Here is an 8,488-nt window from a genome sequence, read left to right as displayed (position 1 = left end):
ATGAGAGTGGAGATGGATTGATAGAACATTTCTAAATACGACCTCATACTATGCTGAAATCAAACCACACTCCACTCTATCCTTTCCCATCATTGAATCAATGCTATTTTTATTTCTCCAAACATAAATATGTTCATATATGTTGAACTATATGTTGGAATTCAGTTTTTCGTTGACCACCATTTTTGCTTTGATGAGATGTTCAAAATGAGATCAATGTTGAATATATTTTCCAAATTGATTTTTTGATGTGTTACCAAGAGATATACAAGCTGGAAAACACGACCATGTCTCGTGGGTCGCTCCTACGGCTCACGGGCCGACCCTTGCCACCACCTCAACCCCCCCCCCCCTCGTTGCCATTGTCAGCGGCCTCTGGCCGGCCCATGGTGGCGATGGGACGCCCCCTTCTCCCCTCCCCTGCTCCCCAGTATGCTTCTTCTCCCACCAATAGGCGACGCGACACGGATCTCTCCACTGCAAGTGACCTCCCATCCTGGTCGGCATGACCTTGCTTAGTGGCAGCGCGACCCTCAGCAGGAGCGGCGAGGTGCGGGATGCAACATTATTATTATGCATGCTAACTAAGCAATTTTGATGAGGTGGTATAGAATTAAACGAAAAAAGAGGGTTGGGTATCATATCATAATACTGTATCATAATAAATGATATGCTACTATGTGTTATGCATGACAATAAATAAGGTCATCTATGATACTATGCATTAAGAAGGTACTATCATACACTAGTATCATATGCACAATACAAAGTTAAGGTACTACCCACTACAGACAACCTTATTAAGACTAGCCATAGTAGAGAGTAACTTTCACTAGTACATGCACATACTACCTCTATAGTGAATAGTAACATAAGTATGATGTCATGCAAAGCTCATACATTATTGTCTTGGGATATGTGAGATGTTACAATAATGTTGGCCATAGTGGTGGTGGGCTGGTCGTAATGGCGAGTATCATATACTAGTATCCTGCATATGATACTAGTGTATGATACTACATTCATAGTGCATAGTATCATATGTTAGTATCATAGATAACTCCATTTATTACCATGCATGACACATAGTAACACAACATTTAATATGATATGGTATGATGATATGATACTCTTTGTTCATTTAATTCTATGTCACCTCAACAAATTCGCTTAGTTGGCATGCATGATACTACCTATGATACTCCCATTACGACCAGCTGTTGGTATCATGCACTCAGGACTAGTAAACACGCTGATGTGACATACAACTAAAGAAAAGAGAGATGGCTAGACCTCTTCCAATGCATGTGTGCTTAGATAAGGTACTAAATGCATTAAGGGGCTTAGCAACTAAACTCCCCAATTAATGCACAGGTGCTTAGCTTTTGGTCGCTAAAATTCTTTCATTTAATTAGGTATAGACTTAGATTTATGTTTCCCACCTAGGTACACATGCTTAGCATTGTTTCTTCCTGACATCACCATACTACTTTTTTTTATTAACATGCCACATCATATTTTATGCTTAGTTGACAATCTTAGCACGTGTACAAGGTGGAGCATTGGGAGAGGTAGAGTAACATAGGTAGATATCATATCATAATAAATGCTATGATACTATATGTCATGGATGACAATAAATAAGATCATGTATGATATTTATTTATGATACTATGCACTATGAAGGTAGTATTATACACTAGTATCATATGCATGATACTAGTGTATGATACTCCCCGCTATGAGTAGCCCAACATATTATGTTACTCCAATCCTCTCTCTTTGATAATTACTTGACATATCAGTTTTTCTTTGTCTACAAGGCATCTATGTTACTACCAGCTAAGTTACTCTCGCTATGACAAATCTAACACGATTCAATAAGAAAACAACACTTCTCTTCCGGGTGCTGATGACTCTGTGCCTGCCTAAAATAGACTATCTGGACGGATGTCATCATTCAAGTGAGACCAACTCTTTTTTCTGCTTATGCAGAGGCAGGGATTCAAGCTTCCTTTCTGAAAAAAGAAAACTATTCTTTCTTCTTGGACATACGAGAGTCTGGTAATGGGTTTACGTTTCTAGAATTCCGTCCTGGCCGTGATAGCATTGTTTATCTTATTTCTAGGCGCTCACCTCTTCGCGCTCTATTGTTCAGACGAGCAGGATGACAATTGCATTCTTACCTGTAGCCTGTAGGCATACACCAACTAATTATTCCAGCCATACAAGTAGCTGTTATTTGGAAGGACAATATTCTGGCCCAGCCCTGATAATTTAGACATTTGTTTGGGACTGCTCATGAAAGCTATGCCATGAGGGACATGCGACTGAAAAAGAAGAAATCACATCCAGAAGGAATTTAGAATGTTGTCGTAAGATCATATTAAAAGAAAGAGAAAAGTATACTTTTCGTTCCTCAATTCTTCGCTAAGTTTATTTTTTGTTCCTCAACTCTAAAACCAGACAGAGTGCACCCCGAACTCTCGAAACCGGTCATTTTTCGTCCCTGCGACTGAGTCAACCCGGTTTTGACCACACGTGAACAGTACACATGATGAACAGTAAATTCAAAAAAATAGCAAAAAAATCTGAAAATTTATGACATCAAAGATACTCAGTTAGCCACGTGTGTGCAAATTTTTGACATGTTTGGAAGTTCGAGGAGCTCGCAGCAAAAAAAGAAAAATTAAATCTACTCTGAAGTGAACAGTACATTAAAAAAAATTAGAAAACAAGTCAAAAAAATTTGAAATTTTTTGCCATTGAAGATGCTTGGGTGGTCAAGGTACGTGCAAATTTTCGTGGTAAAATAAGATCCGAGGGTTTGGAAACCACCCGAAGCGGCACGCACACGTACGCTATTTTGTTTTTATTGGCATGACCTTCTCGGTTGTCATTTGACCACGAAAATATGTACGCACCTTGCACACCCGAGCATCTTTGATACCAAAAAATTTTAGATTTTTTTGCTATTTTTTTAATTTTACTGTTCACTTCAGAGTAGATTAATTTTTTATTTTTGCTGCGAGCTCCTCGAACTTCCAAACATGATGAAAATTTGCACGCACATGGCACACCTGAGTATCTTCGATGTCATAACATTTCAGATTTTTTTTTATTCTTTTTGCTCTATTTTTCGAATTTATTGTTCATCTGGTGTACTGTTCACACGTGGTCAAAACCGGGTTGACTCAGTCGCAGGGACGAAAAATAATCGGTTTCGAGAGTTCGGGGTGCACTCTGTCCGGTTTTAGAGTTAAGGAACGAAAAGTAAACTCAGCGAAGAGTTGAGGGACAAAAAGTATACTTTCTCAAAAACTGTACTTTATATCCTTATAAACTTCGCCCAAACTGTAGCTTTCGTCACTGCTTCATCAGCAACACCCACACGTTCTCCACCCTTTTCTTCGATGCGTTTAATATTGTATTGTGCACCGGTCTTGCCCTTGCAGCATGCCATGTGGCTCGTCGCCGGCGTCTAAAAAGATCACCTAGGCCGATCCCACATAATTAAAGTGAGCCCATGGCTGGTTTCGCCCTGTCGTGTACTTCACTTGCGTGCGTTGAAGGACTTCCGACGGGCGGAACATTTTCCGTATGTCTGAGGTTCCTTCTGGATGCATGCATCCACACAATTGCTTTAAGATTGGTAAATTTATTTGCTCCTAAACCCCTTGGTTACTGTGTGTGGAGGACGTATCTGCTGCAACCGATGTTCTTGTGCTACGGGTGCATCAATGTCAAAAACTCATGCGAAAACTTTTCAAAAATTCTATAAGCAAATGAGTACATGGACACAATATATGTCTGTCATGTCATAGAATTTTAAATTCTACTCACACCTTGATAAGCAAAAAAGACAAATCGTGACATAATGTTGTTAATTTAAACTGGGCCAATCATTGGGGCCGCTTGCACTACCAGAGCTGAATTTGTTGTTTTTGTTTCTCTTGTTGTGAGTTGAATTTAGCAACGAAATTTTACAACATGTTAGATGTATGCTATCTCTTTACACTCGATTATTTTTTAGATTTCTTAGAACTAATAGTACATGCTTCTGATGTTCAGTGCACCAGTAGCACAAAAACTCTGAGTGCATAGGATACACTCTGTGTGTGGGTGGGGGGTGGGGGAGGGCGGTAGTAGTACCTCCCCGTGTGAGGTCTGAGATTAGCTCCGTTATTCTCCTCATCACTGTGCCTTCCAGAGTGAAACAAGAGGGTTTTCGATAAGGTGGCTCATGTCGATGATCGTTGTTGATAACATTTGTGCCGGGTTCGCTTTGTGGAAGCTAGCTAGGGCTAGACTAGGTGGGGTGGAGGAGGATAGTTTCTTCGGGGGTTTTCGGTGGTCCGTTTGAAGATGATCGGAGAGGGGGAGGATTCAAATTTAGTAGGGGTAATAAGGTCATTGCCCTGATTTTCGCCTGGTCGGGACGATTTGTTCAACGACCTATATTTTGGTACGAGGGAGTATATAACAAGTCTGGATCCCAAGTTTGTGCTTGAAAACATATGTAATCCTGCCTCGAGCCGCAGAAGCTGACCCCGTATTCATTGAGGTTTTCCAGATTAAAACTAGATAATTTGGCAATTCCTGGCATACCATGTGATTTCACGCATTCACCTTTCTTTCATTCTGGACCTTCTGGTGCATGGACATGCCGTGCAAAGTGTATATATTCAAGACCACTGCAATGATAATAGCAAATATTGTTGCAGCAAATGTTATCGCTACAGTCCAATCTAGCACGGTGGTGGCTGCAGCAAGGCCGACACTGGTCAAGTTCGGCTTGATGGGGACCACCATGAGAGCAAACCCGGACATAAAGGCTGAGGTGATTAATATGATGCAGGCCTTGGGAGATTCAGTCTTCCCATGAAGGAACCCTCCAAAGATGGCGATGATCGCCATAAAAGACCATATTGTGATTTTGACCACCCCCCCCCCCCCCCCCTCTCCGCCTTCCACTTGAGGTGCGCCTCTTGGTACTCACTGGTGTTATTGTCCTGGGATGCTGCACGGCCAACACAGTGCTCCATGAAAATGTGGACAGCGGCTGCAAAAACCCAAGGGGCGAATGCTGCTAAGATGGCGAACTCAACTATAGCAAAAACCTCTGCAAGAACTGCACATGCTAGCAGCAAATGCATGAAGATAATCGCCAGCCACATGCATTTGATGATACATCCTCTGAGCCTTGGACTGTTGATCTCTAGTACCTTAGCACGGATCTCCATGGAGAGCAGACTGTAGATTGAAGTAGTGAACACCAAGAAGATGGCTACAAGAATAGCGCTTCCGGTCTTCCCTGAACCACCAGTTACATTGTAATTGACCACCAAGGCAACCACACCTCCAATAGCAGAGCTGCTGATGGCCGACACCAACTTAAAGGTAGCCTCCAACTGCTATTCTGTCTGAATCTTCCAAAAGCAACAGTATTGGGGACCGACAGCAATGAGGTTGGTCAAAAATTGAACCGTCATCTAGAGGCTCTTCTGTTTTGCTGCAAGGCGAGAGTTGTTGGCTGCACACAGTCGCTTCAGTGAAAGCATAGGACATGGACGAGGGAAGCAGTTCCAAACTGAACGTCCACGATCCGCATCTCTCGTGCGAGTAAGCGCGGTTTGCAGACGCACCTGACGAGCAGCCTGGTCGTCTTGGCAAGTGGCCGCTGCATGCGGCACATCTCCGCCGATGGTGCCGCCCTCAGCAACAAGGCATGGCGATGCATGACCTCAAGACTGGCTGGCAGGCGTCCAGCTCGGGGCAGCGCGGTATATCGGATCGGTCGTCGGCGACCAGATTCTCTGTGTTCGACCATCCCCGTCTTGGATGTCGATCTCGTCTTCCCGCGAGCCTTCCCCAGTTACCCACCTCGAGGTGAGTTTGAGGGGCGGCCCGCAGGATCTATGCTTCTCGGTGTCCGTCCCCTTCCTAGGCAGACGGCCGCTGGTGGTGGCTGCAGCCTGCAGATCCACATCTCGTTCTTCCTCTTTTAAAAAAAAATATATAAGGGGGCATGGGCCATCGAGTTTGTGAGCTCGAGCTCACCCTTTACCACAGTAAAATCCAAAATATTTGTCTAAAAAAAGTGAAATCCCAAATATACTAGAAGTACTATTTAAAAATAACTCGCAATAAACATCGATGCGTTTTTTGCATGTGTGCAAAATTTTACAATGGAATGTTGTCTGGACAGAAAAAAAATCAATGCTCCAAAAACATTGTTTTGAAAGTATTTTGGAGCGTTGATTTTGTTTTTTCGCCGAGACCTCCATGCATGTCATTCCATTACAAAAAATTTCATGCATGTGAAATGCACACCAATGTTTGTTGCCAAAAAAATCAGATTCTTTAAATAAAGATGATATATTTTTTTCCAGATTTTACTGTGACAAAGAGTGCATGTGAGCTCGAGCAGACAAGAGCAACTTCACACGTTTCTGTTTTCTTGATATACTATCCAAGAATGGGACATCGGCACGACTAAAAAATTAAATTCAAGGCCAATGAGTCTTTTGCACCGGCTTCAAAATGAAATTGGGGCAAGGGAGCCGGTCGCAGCTGGCCCTTCAAGAAGAGAGAGTCGACTCAGATTCCTTTGCCTCAGGTTGTAATATGTTGTTACAATAGCACAGGGTTTTGCAAGTATGTTATCTTTTGTGTTTATAGATGAAAAAATCAAACCGGTGACCGAAAATTTCTTATATTCTAAAGTTACAAATATGCTAACTCATAATATTAATGGGGATTCATGGCAGAGATTAGATTATTCGCATATGTGCCTTGTCTCGTTAAGCGAATAAACTCTAAATATCCTAACTTGATATAAAATCAAGTTGCTAAATGATGCTATTTAAAATGATGTTGCTCTAATACACATCTGATATTAAAAGTGAATAATGCTTAGCAACAAAAAATTAAAACACATATGCATTTAAGAGTTTAGTTGCTAAGAGCATATCTGGCGCCCTATATCCATCTCAAACGCCCGGACAGGTCGTTCGGACACTGGCCGGTCACAAAAACCGACCCAACTGGAGCTCTCAAACGGGCCTCAAACGCCCGGGCTGACCGACACCCCTCATGTCCGTCTCAAATGTAGGACAGATATGGAGCGGCCCGGGCCTGTCCACCACGTCAACCTGGCCCACCCTGACCCCACAAAATTCCCTGTCTGAAAGAAATCCTAGCTCATTCTGCTCCGCTCCACAACGCTCCCATTTCCCCAATGCGTCCAATCCCTAGCGTCGGCGAGCATGTCCAGCACCGGCAGCCACTCCAATACCTAGCAACGTCGAGCATTTCCGTATGTGGATATGTGTTATTCGTCAGAAAGGCCATATATTAAGTATCGCACGTCCTTACAAAGACAAGCGTATTTGGATGTTTTCAATTCCATGATATAATTGTTTTCATTTTTGAAACTGATTTTGAAGAAAATATCTTAGATTAGAAAATATAATGGATTACCATTTTTTATAAATACTCGACTGTTTAAACCACCTTTTCACATTGTCACTTAATTCTATTAAATAAAAACTTAAGAGGATTAAACCTAAATGGACCGACCCATGTAATTTCCCCTTAGGCGATTTGACCTCTATTCTGCGCTGACGGAAATTCCTAATCCACGCTCACTGGTCAAATAGGCCCCCTATATCCATGGCATGTGTGTAGATGGACCAAGGCCCGTCACTGGTTTTCATGGCCGACCCTTATCTTTTTCGTGGGTTTTCTGTTCAGGTTAGGTTACTTTCGGGTATTTTTCCATGGTTTTTCTTTTTCCCTGACTTTTCTTTTTTATTTTCGTTATGATTTTATAAACATATTTGAATGTGCATAGTCGAACTTTTTAAAATACAGGATGGTTTGTCATTTTAAATTTTAATTATAAATAAGATATATTTTGTATACATGGATACTTTTTAATATACGATGAATATTTTCAAAATACAGGATCAACTCTTTTCAAATGCATGATGATTATTACTCGAGGCAAAATAACCAATGGGTAACATAATTTTTTATCATGGGCATACAGGTAAAAATCATTGAGTTATAAATTTAGGTAATCTTTACATTTTAAATATATTTCTTATCTTAGAATAAATGCAGGTCTCTCATGTTGCACTAAGTTAGAGGAACTTTTTTACTATATACTATATAGCTATGCATTCCCATGTAATCTTACAAACTCACTGCGAACCCCTTGTATTCTAAACCGTGAATTCAATACTCCAAAATAATGATACGAGCCCTTAACAATGAACAGAGCCTCGTGGGTGCCTTGTGTTTCCACCCGGCGGCTGCTGTGTATGGCGGCAATTCCCCACTCCTCCCAAAGGAAACACACCTCGTCTCGGATCGAATTTGTTCCATTCTTTCCTTCCACAAGAAAGAAAAGGATCGATTTCACGCAGTGTAACCAGCCAGACGAATGTTTTTCTGCGCTCCGATCCTGTGCATATGACCCTCA

General features: G+C 41.8%; 1 pseudogene; it reads right to left on the bottom strand.

Moving 5' to 3' along the window:
• Positions 1-4,617: 4,617 nt before the first annotated feature.
• On the bottom strand, positions 4,618-5,695 carry LOC125546615 (uncharacterized; annotated as a pseudogene).
• Positions 5,696-8,488: the final 2,793 nt, after the last annotated feature.

The sequence above is a fragment of the Triticum urartu genome, chromosome 3A (assembly GCF_056163025.1).
Source record: "Triticum urartu cultivar PI428250 chromosome 3A, HENAU_Tu73, whole genome shotgun sequence".
Lineage (NCBI taxonomy): Eukaryota > Viridiplantae > Streptophyta > Magnoliopsida > Poales > Poaceae > Triticum > Triticum urartu.
The sequence above is the reverse complement of the archived record's forward strand: the minus strand, read 5'-3'. Positions and strand labels throughout refer to the sequence as shown.